A 12,076-nucleotide genomic window follows, 5' to 3' on the forward strand; every position below is an offset into this window, starting at 1 on the left:
AGTTTGAGATAATTTATTTGAACTTCTAAATGTATCCGTTGCTAATTGCTTAAATTATATTTTACGATAACCTTAGTTTCGCTAAATAAAATTTAATGATGAAGTATTAAGGATAATTCCCACGACTAACATGCAACATCCAGCCTTAAAATAAACACACTATAAATTTAATATTCATTTAAAATATAGAAAATACAGTTATAAGGAAATGATCGATTCCAATTGCCCTCCTCGATAATTAAATATTCCATACAACAATAAAGGAAATACATTATCTTAGAGGAGATAATTGAATCTAATTTATTTGCAAAGAGTTGCAGAAAGCTATTAAACAATATTGAAAAGTTACATTTTAAAGTAAAAAATTGTAAAATTAAAATTTAAGTGTTTAAAATGGCAAGGGAACTTCAGTGAAAGCTGAATTTTCCAAGATGATTTAATTGCAGACTTAAGGAAAAGTTGTCAATATCGACATGCAAGATATCGATATACAATTACTCAAAGCAAATTGAGGTGATTTATTCCAAAAAAGAACGCATTTAATTCAATTTGCATATTGGGAAAATTAATGACTAATTTTTTTATCAAACAGTTATTGAAGTATTACAAATGAATTAGACGTTTATTAAAAATGTTAGGATTGAATGGAATGGACGATTGCAAGTATTTAAAATTTTGAAGTGGTTCTAGTTTAAAATAAAACAAATATAACCGGTTGCATTAAAGGGGTTTTATTTGAGAAATCATGCTAAATTTAAACCTGCATTTATTCTATTCATTAAATTGTGCTCCATCCAAGTATGGAGGGTTTTTTCGCAGCTGACACTTAAATATTCAGGATTGGATTAAACTTTGAAAGTTATTGGAATACAAGACTAAAGTATGTAGAAGAAGGCGCCTATGTAATTAAATGCTTTGTTTTTATAGGAGTTTTAATTTAGAGAAATCCTTTGAAAAATACCACAATATCAATTTTAACAAGATGGCGTAGATGAGTGTTGCTATAAGTTTCTTGCAAATAACTTAATGCCAACATCTGAATTAAATTCGAGACCTGCCAGATTCAACAGATACTAGATTTAGTTGAATTATTCGCTAAGAGAGCTATGTTATCAGAAAAAGGAAAATACAAAAATTGGGAAGGGAATCTGGGTGTTTTCTCGAATCTCCGTTAGAGAATTTAATAAGAATGCATTGATCTAAAGTGAAGGATTTACATTCTGAAAGCATTAAATTCACTATTTATATTATGATTAATTCTTATTGAATTATATTGAATGATTGTCAATAAACATATCATTTTCGGTAGTTATCAAAATTTGATTTGAGCCGAGAAGCGATGTTTCCATGTTTACAATACTATTCGCCTGAGATTTTAAACCCGAAATTTAAATAAAAATCCGTGCAAAACGCAATTGTAAAGATATTTTAAACTCTCCAATTTATAAATTTATATGTACCATAGAAAAGTTAGGACTCGACATTTCCCTATAAATAATACTAAGAATTTTTACAGTCGTACTTCGGAAAGTTGGAATAGAATTATCAACCTACAAGTACTTTAAATTCTGATGTCCGTATGCCAATATTTAAAGTATTAACTGCACTTGGCAGGCTCAAATCCTTTCTCCCCATTTAAGACGATTGCAATCCCACTAACTAAATTAACTAAATTTTGTAATCAACCGCTGCACTCGATTTTTAACTTTACTAACCCAAATTGTCGTTAACACATTAAATACCGGTTCCCTGGGGACCGATACTTTCCGTTTAGACCGCCGGTCCCAAACAGCCTAGACAGAAAGTACACAGGGACAGGATATTTAACGTGTTAACTTCCTTTCTGACCTACTCGTACCCCCAAATCTTACTTCATCGAGTTAGCCAACCTTAATGAAACTTTCAGGTGCAATTTGTACTTTTAACATCGGCATTTGTAACTAAACCAAAAATTAAACTAATTCGATTAAAATAATTGCTATTGCCGTCTAATATTTTGCACTCTCCGCAAACTTAAAATTGCTATATTTTCAAATTACGGCAATTCCAAACTTCCGAATTACGAGATGTTTTGTGTTGAGTGACTGAGCCGAGGGATAACTGCCAATATTTAAATGTTCACGATCCAATGCAAATTACCCAGATATTTGAGATTTAAATTTAAAGCCGGACCAACATTAAATAGTTCTGTGCCAATTTCCTTACATAGGTGCGATAGAAATCAATTGTAGTCTGTTCTATTCTACTGCCCCATCATGGGTTACTTCAGGGAGACTCGTTTGTCCGTGCGACTTAGGTCAGCGCGATATTTGTGTTTTTATTTGCATTTCCTCGGGTGCTTATCCCTGCTTTTAATTTGATAGGCGCTTTACACTTTGAGGAGAAACTTGTTAAAACTTAGAAACCGACTAAAATTCGTAACACGATTGCATGAACACTTATTTTTTAATACCGTTATCTAGTTTTTAATACTATGAAACTGCAAAAAAGAAAATTAACAAGTGAATATTGTCGGAACAATTTAAAATTTCAGTTAAACTTGTTATTTCAAACATGGCTAGAAGAAATAAGCGAGTGATTAAGAAGCAAACATATTTCAGAAGACAGAATTTGCTTGAGTGTTATCAGATATGAAGGAATAGAAAAAATGAATTTTTGAAATAGAAATTTATGAAGGCAACATTCTAATCTAACACGATAATTACCCAGAATTCTTTCAAGATATTTTTAGATTAAGAAATACAGCACACCAGGCGAGTGAGAAAACCGAGAACAAAATTGAACCAACCAGATAGTATAAAATAACGGGGACTTCAGAATTAACATTAGAATTATGGACATTATGAACATTTAATTATATGTTTAATAAACGGATATTCAGAGGACGACCTATTTGGACTTAATATAGAAAGGGCCTCAATTTGTTTCTTTCGACACCAAATTTGATCCGGAATCTAATACTTATGATATCGGAACTAACCTTCAAACCGTTTAGGGAGTGGGAAGCTCACAATTTTGTCCATTCCATTCGAAATTGAAGATTAAGAAAATTTGATAAAATACGTTTCGAATTTATTTTTTAATCAATAAAAATTATAAATGTGAAGACTTGCTATTAGATTCATTGAAGTTCCACTGTATAATTAATTGTACAGGGCCATTTAATGCTGTAATTAAAGTTAATTTACGATAGAGATATGGCTAATACTAATACATAAAACCGATTAATACATTTCTTAAGTAGCATGAAGTGAACAGAAAACCGTGCCGTAGTCATTTCCAGAATAATCCAAGCATAAAATGGAACCATTGCAATTTTACCAGCCGATTGACTAATTGAAAATTTCTGAAGGTTCATAAACTGGTAAGATACAGGATTTAGAGATTCCATCAAGCTCCAGGTCTTCATGCACATCACAGAATTTATCAGGATCCCTGAAATAAACATTTTAATGTTAATAGCATTAATGGAATAAAAGTTCAACAAGCTATTCAAATATTAGACAATTGCTCACCATAAGCCATATAGATCGTTAGATGTAAATTAATGCACGAAAATTATACATCTACTATAAAGTGATCTTTGTAAAGCAAGATTTCAGGTAACAAACAAGTCTATACCTAGAACAACCAATACCAGATATGCGAATACATTGATTTTTTTCACCTGATTTAAGTTAAGATGCTGAACACGTCTACAGCTTAGAATTAGTTTCGAAATCTCTTCATTTCCAATTTTCCTCTCGTTCTGTGGAATTTTGAAAGCGATTATTTTTAAATTTAACCGTTTTAAAGAGTCGAGATAGCGTTAATAACTAATACATTTTTTCCACGGCAAATTTATCTGCCAGTGCTGTCCGCTCTAAACATGTAAAAATGCTTTCATGATAAATCCATACACTTGAAATAACAATGTTTACTGTATTGGATAGCCAATATTTGTTCCAAAATTTTAAACTGGGTTAGGCATTACAAATTTGCGGAAGGTTCAATATATTCTTGCTATTCAGATTCATAAGCAAATAAATATTCCAATGATGGGAAAAATGTTAGAAACTAAATGCTATTCATTAGTTGAAAAATTATTAGTGGAATTAGATTGTATTAGGTGTTTAAAATTGTGACTAACCACATTAAATCGATTGAAAATTGTGTATTTGATTATAATCGAGTAATGATGGAATGTTATAGACAGGAGTAAATAGATGCAAAGGAGAATATATGAATGCTGTCCCCTTTTATGTCTTTGCCTATTGTAAAGTTGCCGTTTTACAAAAAGAATCAAAGGGGACAGGTTTGTAATAAACATTGATTAACAGAGTCTAAATATTTAACTATAGTATCGAAATGCCCCATTGCAGAAATCGAGGTTTTGCAATCCACATTGCAAAAAACTTATACATTTATGGATTCGTATGCAGTTATCGAAATTCACGATACATTCTTTGTCTCCTGAAACAACCCTGTCACTCCAGAGCTAGAACATTGTAGACCTTATAGTATTCTCATTCAATTAAAAAATTCCGTTTACACTTCTGAAATTTCTGTAATCAACCCAATTCGGATTTTTCTTCAATACCAGTTAGATTTTTCAAATTGTATATTTTTTATTTAATTACATAGGCATTTCCATTATTTTTCAAGCTCATTCAGTCTAGTTGAGCTTGTCCTAAGAAATTGACAGTCCTCGTAATTTTTACGACGAATGAAATGCGTTGTTTAACTCATTATTTAAGCATATTCAGACGCGAACAGCGTAAAGAAGAAATTATTGGTGTTATTTAAAGCAGGAAATTTTATTTTTTGGCGCTAATGATTAAGTAGGAAAGATTTAAGCTTCTGAACATTATTACTACATTATCTAAATGTTAAGATTAACGTAGGCACACAAATCACTCTTGATACTTATAGCTGAAAATGGCAGTAGAGAAAGGTAAATGAATCTATAAAAACATTTCAGAGAACGTTTTTACAATTACTCTTAAAACTTTATTATAGCTTCAGGATATTAGAAATGTTCTGTATAATGACGTCATCTTCAAAAACTACATTAATCTCCGAGGAAAATGTCAAAGAAATCAGGAAATAGGCGCAAGACAAAAGGTTTAATTGAATCGAACGAGGGAATTGATAATCATTACCAGATGAGTAACTGCAAATTAGTTACAGAAATTCAAGACCACCTCGCATAATACTTCTAGCAAAATTAAAATTTCCACCATCTTAAAACTCCTAAATTACATTTTAAATAATTATACAGAAATTGAATTCTGTATACTTAAAATATACGATCTGAAAATAATGATGAAATTCAACACTCATTCATCTCCGTACTTTTGTCAATGTTAAAAATAGATTTGAAAAGTTACTTTCCTTGAATATTGCGTTTGAAATGGAATTTTCATTTCCCATTTCTTTGCACATAGATTTGGAATAAGGTTAGTTTTTCAGTCGAATCAAATACGAGAGGATTTTCTATATTAAACAAAAAGTATTCAAAATTTAACAAATGAATCGCCAAAGATATTTCGGTTTTAAGAATTTAATATTTGCGATGTCCCAAGTATTAAATATTTAGCGATTTAAAATTTTATTATCAGATAAATCCTTAAGATATTACGGAAGGTAATTACCAGTATGAAATTCATTTGCATGGCTAAACAGTTTGAGGGTAAAATGCAAGGTGATGAAGCCATTTTTAAAATACTTTTATTTGTATGCGAATTATACAGTTGCATAATGTAGTTTTCAATTAAATTGTCAATTAGTGACCTTTCGGACCACTATGAACCATAAAAATCATACGAGATTATAGAATACATGCAAACACACTAATTGAAGAATGGAACGTGAAGGTTGAAGTTGTTAAATTTGATAGACATGCATCGTATTTTCGTCAAAATGCACGAGGACATAAGATTCAATTTTGTACATGCTTTTGAAATTCAAGCTCGATTATAAGATAATCAAAACATGCGTATGCCTTTCAACACTAAAAACGGAGATATTTGACTCTTAGTTTTGTCACCTTAACACGACTTTAGAATTTTGGATTTAATCATTCAAAGAAATGCTTAAAAAGTACAAGATATTGTCTTTAGAAGAATTAACATTACACAGGCACATTTTGGAAGAATAAAAAAACTATGTGAAGTTTGTCTAATGAAGAAAACTTGCCTTAAAAATATGCAAATCTAGTGTTTTCTGCAATTTTTAATTATTTTCAATGTTAATTGTATTTAATGAAAGCATCGCTAGTCTTTACCAATACACTAATTATAGAATGGTTGAATAAGTGATACTTCGTTTAGTCGAATAATTTGAAATAAAAAATACAAGGTAAAAATTTAGCAGAGAAGTTACGAAGTTTGATTATAATCCAATACTTTAAAAACTTACCATTTGAATCTGACAACACCAATTGCGAGAAATTTGAAAGTTTTAAGGATGAAGTTGCCATTCTCATCTGCAGATCCCTTTTTCGCAATGATTGCTAAAAATCAGTCGGAAATAACCTAGTAAGAGAAAAAGTTTGTTTAATTATCGCCAGGATACTGGTTTAAATTTAAATATTGGATATAGATAAATACAAAAAGGAATCTCCGAAAAGATGTTACGACGAACAAGCCATTTGATCAAGATAGAAATGTCAGTAACAGAAGCTTGTAGAATATTAACAACTATGAAAACTAGAAATAGAGCATCTTTGATGTTACTTGACGCATTAACACTTCCATTTTCCGATTTTGGAAGCATTAAGATCATAAAACATGGCATACAAAATGTTATTGAAGTGCATATGTATTTATAAGTTTAATATTGAATGGCCATTGATATAAATTCCATGTGCTTTTGAAAATTCGTAAATTTGTTAAGTTGAAATATGAAAATTGAACATTTTAAAATAATTTCCAGATGAGCACATAACGTGAAGTTGTGGATTTTAAAAATAAATGGGTAATATTTGGCATTAATGAAAATATGCACTTTATCAAAATAAATTCCGAATCCCTTGCTGCAAGCTCAGTTATGTAGCGACGAAGCCATTACATTTCAAGCATATAAATATTCAACACATTTAAAAACCTGATATTCCTATTTATATTGAATATTTAAGATTATATTCATTTAGAGGGAACGTTTTGAAAGTAATTTAGCAGTTAGCCTGGAATTGCTTTGCTTTACAAAAATGCTCGATCAAGAAAGTTTCAAAAATTTGAACACCAATATATTCAAGTTTTCAAACAATCAGCCATAAAAAATTGTTTGGTAAAAATTACGTCATTTGAGTTACAAGCATTATTTGTGGTATGAGCAAATAAAAGTTGATTTTTATGTTTAGTTACCAATATAGTATTTAACGCTTAAAATGAGAAGTCATTTTTTATCATCCATAAACGAAAATCTTTCACCATAATTTTATTTTCCTCCAAGGCGTCTTTTTCAATGTATTTTACAAGTCTTGGTGTTTTTATTTATACGCTAGTTATTTAAGACAATTACTATGATTACAAATTAAGAAGTTAATTTTATATTAAAGTGCTTCGAACACTACCGACAGACAGATAATTTGCCAGACAGCATTAGCTTTACAGACATGGAATAAACTGAATAGCATAAGTGATGAGCTAAATTTAGGCTATTAGTACTTGAAGTCTCGAAAAATCAAATCAGGAATAATACCCAGTTTTTAAAGAACTAAAGAATTTGAAACGTAACTGGATTACGAGTCATTATGATTCGTTAGTCAAGTTTTGCAGAATTGAATTTTAACGTACGAAATATATTCCCTTTGATAGGTTTATTTCAACAAGATTTATACCATTCTTCATCAAATAACATTTTCAAAATGCCATCAGTCCAACTTTTCCCTAACTAAAGTCTTTGCTGTAAATATCATTAATGACCGAGGAGTATTTGTCACAAGCGAATATCCAGAAATGTTTCTGGATTGAAATTTATAAATCGTTTTAACTATAGGAGCATTTGAATCCATTGCAAAATATTAACTTCCTCTTAGTGCAGTTTCTCACCTTTGAAGGAAATTCTTTTGGTAGAAAAACGAAGGGTGATGCGGCGCTTCCAGTTTCTATCCATAATTGGGTTTCAAAAATTATGTTCAATTAGGATTTTGTAGAATGACAGTGCTCAGGCGCCACTTTCAAATCTATATAGAGAGCAGTAGCATTGAACCATTTATTCGAAGATTCTGCAAGAGAATGACAGACTTAAGAAACATTCACTCACTTTTAAAATTTACTCTCCAATTGTTCAATTTGACAATATTTCAGATTATCATTAAATTTCCCCATGTTTATTTGGGAAATTCCTATGTTTATATATTTGGGAAATACGATTAGTAATATTTAGTTCATTCCTAGAAGGAATGCAATGAACCCATAAATTTTAATTATGCATACATTTGTTTCCCATTGTGCAAAATGTAAAATATGCAAATACAAAAAATGTATCAGATAGATTTATTTTTGGATTCTTTAGGATATTTTAACATCTATAGTAACGAAATTTTACAAGCAATAGTATACTTTTCATTAATTTATTCTTTATTAGCTTTTTATCATTAATGCCTTCAACTTCAGATAAAATACGATTTCGAATATTACTACACTTTATGTTACATGGCGTTTATAAATTACCAATTGTTATTAAAAAGTCACTACTGAATTTAAATTGAATGAAAGCTAGCAACCCTCGTATTATTAGTTGCGATAAGGTGGTTAAAGGTTTGAAAGTCCTCGGGAATTATAACTACGCAGAATGCAATTTACTTAATGTTGGGATCCAATTCTTGAAACTTGGAAATTAAGAAATTTCCAGAAAATTCCATACTACATAGAGAAATCTCCGGATCATTAATACATAGAGCAGCTATTATCTAAAATATTTGGACAGTTAAAAAAAAAAAATAATCAAGCATTTGCGTTTTGTTCTTTAAGCGTTTCATTATGGCGGTTAGAAACGACAACAAATCCTTTCAGGATAAGATGCATTTTCTTAAAATTTTTTAATGAATTTATTTATTTATGAAAAGCAAGAGCTTGTTATACATTCATATTAAGTGAAAAAAATCTCAATAAACATGTTGAAAAAGTTAATCGATCATATTACATTTTATAACATGAATGCGAAAGAAGAGACGACAGCCATTATTTACTGGAGTAAAAATTGATCACACAAATCGTAAAACAACAATCTTGAAGTTAAGCAACTTATTTTAAATTAAAAAAATTCTCTTACCTGCAAGTGGTGAGCATTAACGATATCAAGCGAAAGGACATAACATAACATACTGCTTCACGTAGTAATAACATTTATGAAACGAAACACTTCCAGCAAACATATCAAACAAATAGACTTCGAAATATCACAGAAGAGAAAACACAAGCAACGCCGAGCGTTTTATAGGTATCTTGATTATCTTTTACAAATCAAAATGCTTCTAATCGATATTTTTTTATATCTGACTATTTAGAGCTTATTTGCATAAAACCAATCCCTTTCGTTTATTCTGGTGTCCTGATGGCACAATGGGTGAGGATATATTTCGATTATAGATGATCGCTGATTCGTGATTTGAATTTACAGATGATCCGTACTGTGTGTGGACATGTTGCATGTTAATTATGACATCGTCGGTTAAACGTCCTCAGTCCGTTGCGGCGTACTTAGATGTTTGCTGTGGCGTCGTGTGTGTCAACATGTTCGATGTTTGAAATGTTCAGGTTTGCACTAAATTAGTCCAAGCATACAAGCTTGAATTCTAGGTACTATAATCATAAATTAAATTTTCAGCATGACTAATGATTATAATAATATTCATTATATAAAAATAAAGAATGAGGGTTTAAATAACTAAATTATATTGGATCCTTCCAGAATTTCCAAATACATTTAAAACAATGTGTGCATTTGACAATTCATGTCACTGTTCATCATATGTGATTTCTGTAGTTTGTAAAATGTTATTAACATTTTGAAAGTTTTATCAGATAACAGTCATAAAAACTTTCATAAAATTCGATATACATTCTGAATTATTTTTTTCCCTTATTCATTTCATCTTTCATTTATACATATTAAGTTATTAATTCTTTTTTACCCAGAGTACCCTAAGTAAAATATCTATTAATTTAAATGATATATGTTAATATTCTTTACTTTAAAACATTAATCTAACATGGAATATTAAAATCGAGAGGTGTAATAATGTTAAACGGCAACGAGTCCTTTATTCCTTAAAAAGTACCGGAAAACGTCATTGGGACCATTCCCCAAATTTCAAGTTTGCATAATAGCATAAGTTATTTAGATTCTCGCTTTTATATCTATCTCTAATTAATAAATATTAAGGTATTTATAATAATTAGAAGCATTATCTTAGAGAATATAAACGAAAATAATTAACATAATTTTCAAGATTTTTCTAACTTCGAGTATTATTTTATTTTCTCATTTTGAAATCAGTAAGAAGCAATTTTTTTGTGACTTCCTAGGAATATGGAGATTTAAATATAAAATTCCAACGTTTAATGGACTTTCAAAAATTTAAAACAATCTCTAGCCATGGTATGAATTTTATTGGTCAAAACTTGCATGATGAATTCCAAAGCTTCGAGTATTAAAGCACCTTAAAGCTACAACTTCTGTATTATATGATTATGAATTATGTATATTATTCTTTAAATGCCTGTTAAGCATTTTGTGCCGGCGTCCTGGATTAGGGGTAGCGCTTTTCCCCCGTGATTTGGTTGTCCAGGGTTCGAGTCCTATTTCAGACATGGTTGTTCTTCATCCTGTGTTCTATCTGTTTGGAGTGTGAAAGAGTCCCCCATGTAAAAAGAGGTCGTGCGAGCGAAGCATGTGAGTGTCATCTTTATATGAGCTGGAAGTCAGATTTCTCCCCTCGGGTGTTCAGGTGTCTTTTCCCTCAGAAGCTACTGCACAAACTCAGCTTAAAATCGCAGACTTTATCAGCGGGCTTGTCTATGCAAGTGCCCTAAGAAATGAAAACCAGTATTTTGTTATTTGAGACGGAATTAAATTATCACTAGAACATCAACATTATAGAAAGCAGTCGCTACAAGCGTTAAAAACAATGATTTGTTGTTGAGCTTAAGTATAGCATCACCATTTACACAAATTTTAACGCGAAATGGCAAGTTACCTACAGTCGTAAAACTTTTTTTTAAACATGTTTGTTGTTATTGTTAATATTGAAATTTGTTATATACCTCATACTATAATAAATCGCACTCAGCAAAACAATTTAATAATGACAACTAGTAGATCGCAATACTAATAAAAACACATTTTTGGGGTATTTAAAATAAGCCAAAAAACAAGTTTTTAACGCATTTGCACCATGTATTTCGATTGCTCTACTGTAGTAACTTTTTATTTCTTTAAATCTGTGGTGCTTACTTTAACTGGTATTTTATTTAATTCATTAAAAGTTATTCATCTGCATCAGACTCCGTAAAACTTGCAAATGATGTTTCAGATCATAAATAAGTTTAGTTATCAGATTTTAAATAAGTGTAGTTAATATTTAAAAGCAGCAGACACACATTTTAGATATTTTTATCAATTGATTTTTCTTATTTTCTACAGATTTTATGGAAGTAATTTTATAATGTTAAAATTAAAATATATATATATATATATATATATATATATATATATATATATATATATATCATTACAAATTCAAATGAGTGAAATATTTATCTTTACTATATTTCATAATTTTAAATTTAAATTAGTTTTATGGACAAACATATTAATAACGCCTGTCCAGGTTCAAATTAGAACAGTCAATTTTTTTCTAAGTATCCATGTTTTAATAACTTAAAGAAAAAAATTTAGAATTAGAAATTTTGGTGCCGAAATATCATTTTCACGTTAATCATATAAATATTTTTGGATGTAAGGCCCATCAAGATAAAAGCTATATTAATTACAAAGAGATATCGGTGGAATGATGCTAAAAAGCTATATTAATAAAGCATAAGAACAATCTTATTTTCTTCATTCAAATAACTCTTTAACAGTAAAA

The 12,076-nt window shown here is 29.9% G+C and overlaps 1 long non-coding RNA gene across 1 annotated transcript; it reads right to left on the reverse strand.

Moving 5' to 3' along the window:
• Window positions 1–402: 402 nt before the first annotated feature.
• Window positions 403–9,382, reverse strand: LOC129963509 (uncharacterized). The gene is made up of 4 exons (XR_008783981.1): window positions 9,259–9,382; window positions 8,034–8,209; window positions 6,400–6,515; window positions 403–3,435 (listed from the first exon to the last, which is right to left on the reverse strand). It is a non-coding gene; the product is annotated as an uncharacterized LOC129963509 (long non-coding RNA).
• Between the last annotated feature and the right edge of the window lie 2,694 nt (window positions 9,383–12,076).

This window comes from Argiope bruennichi, chromosome 3 (assembly GCF_947563725.1).
Source record: "Argiope bruennichi chromosome 3, qqArgBrue1.1, whole genome shotgun sequence".
Taxonomy (NCBI): Eukaryota; Metazoa; Arthropoda; class Arachnida; order Araneae; family Araneidae; genus Argiope; species Argiope bruennichi.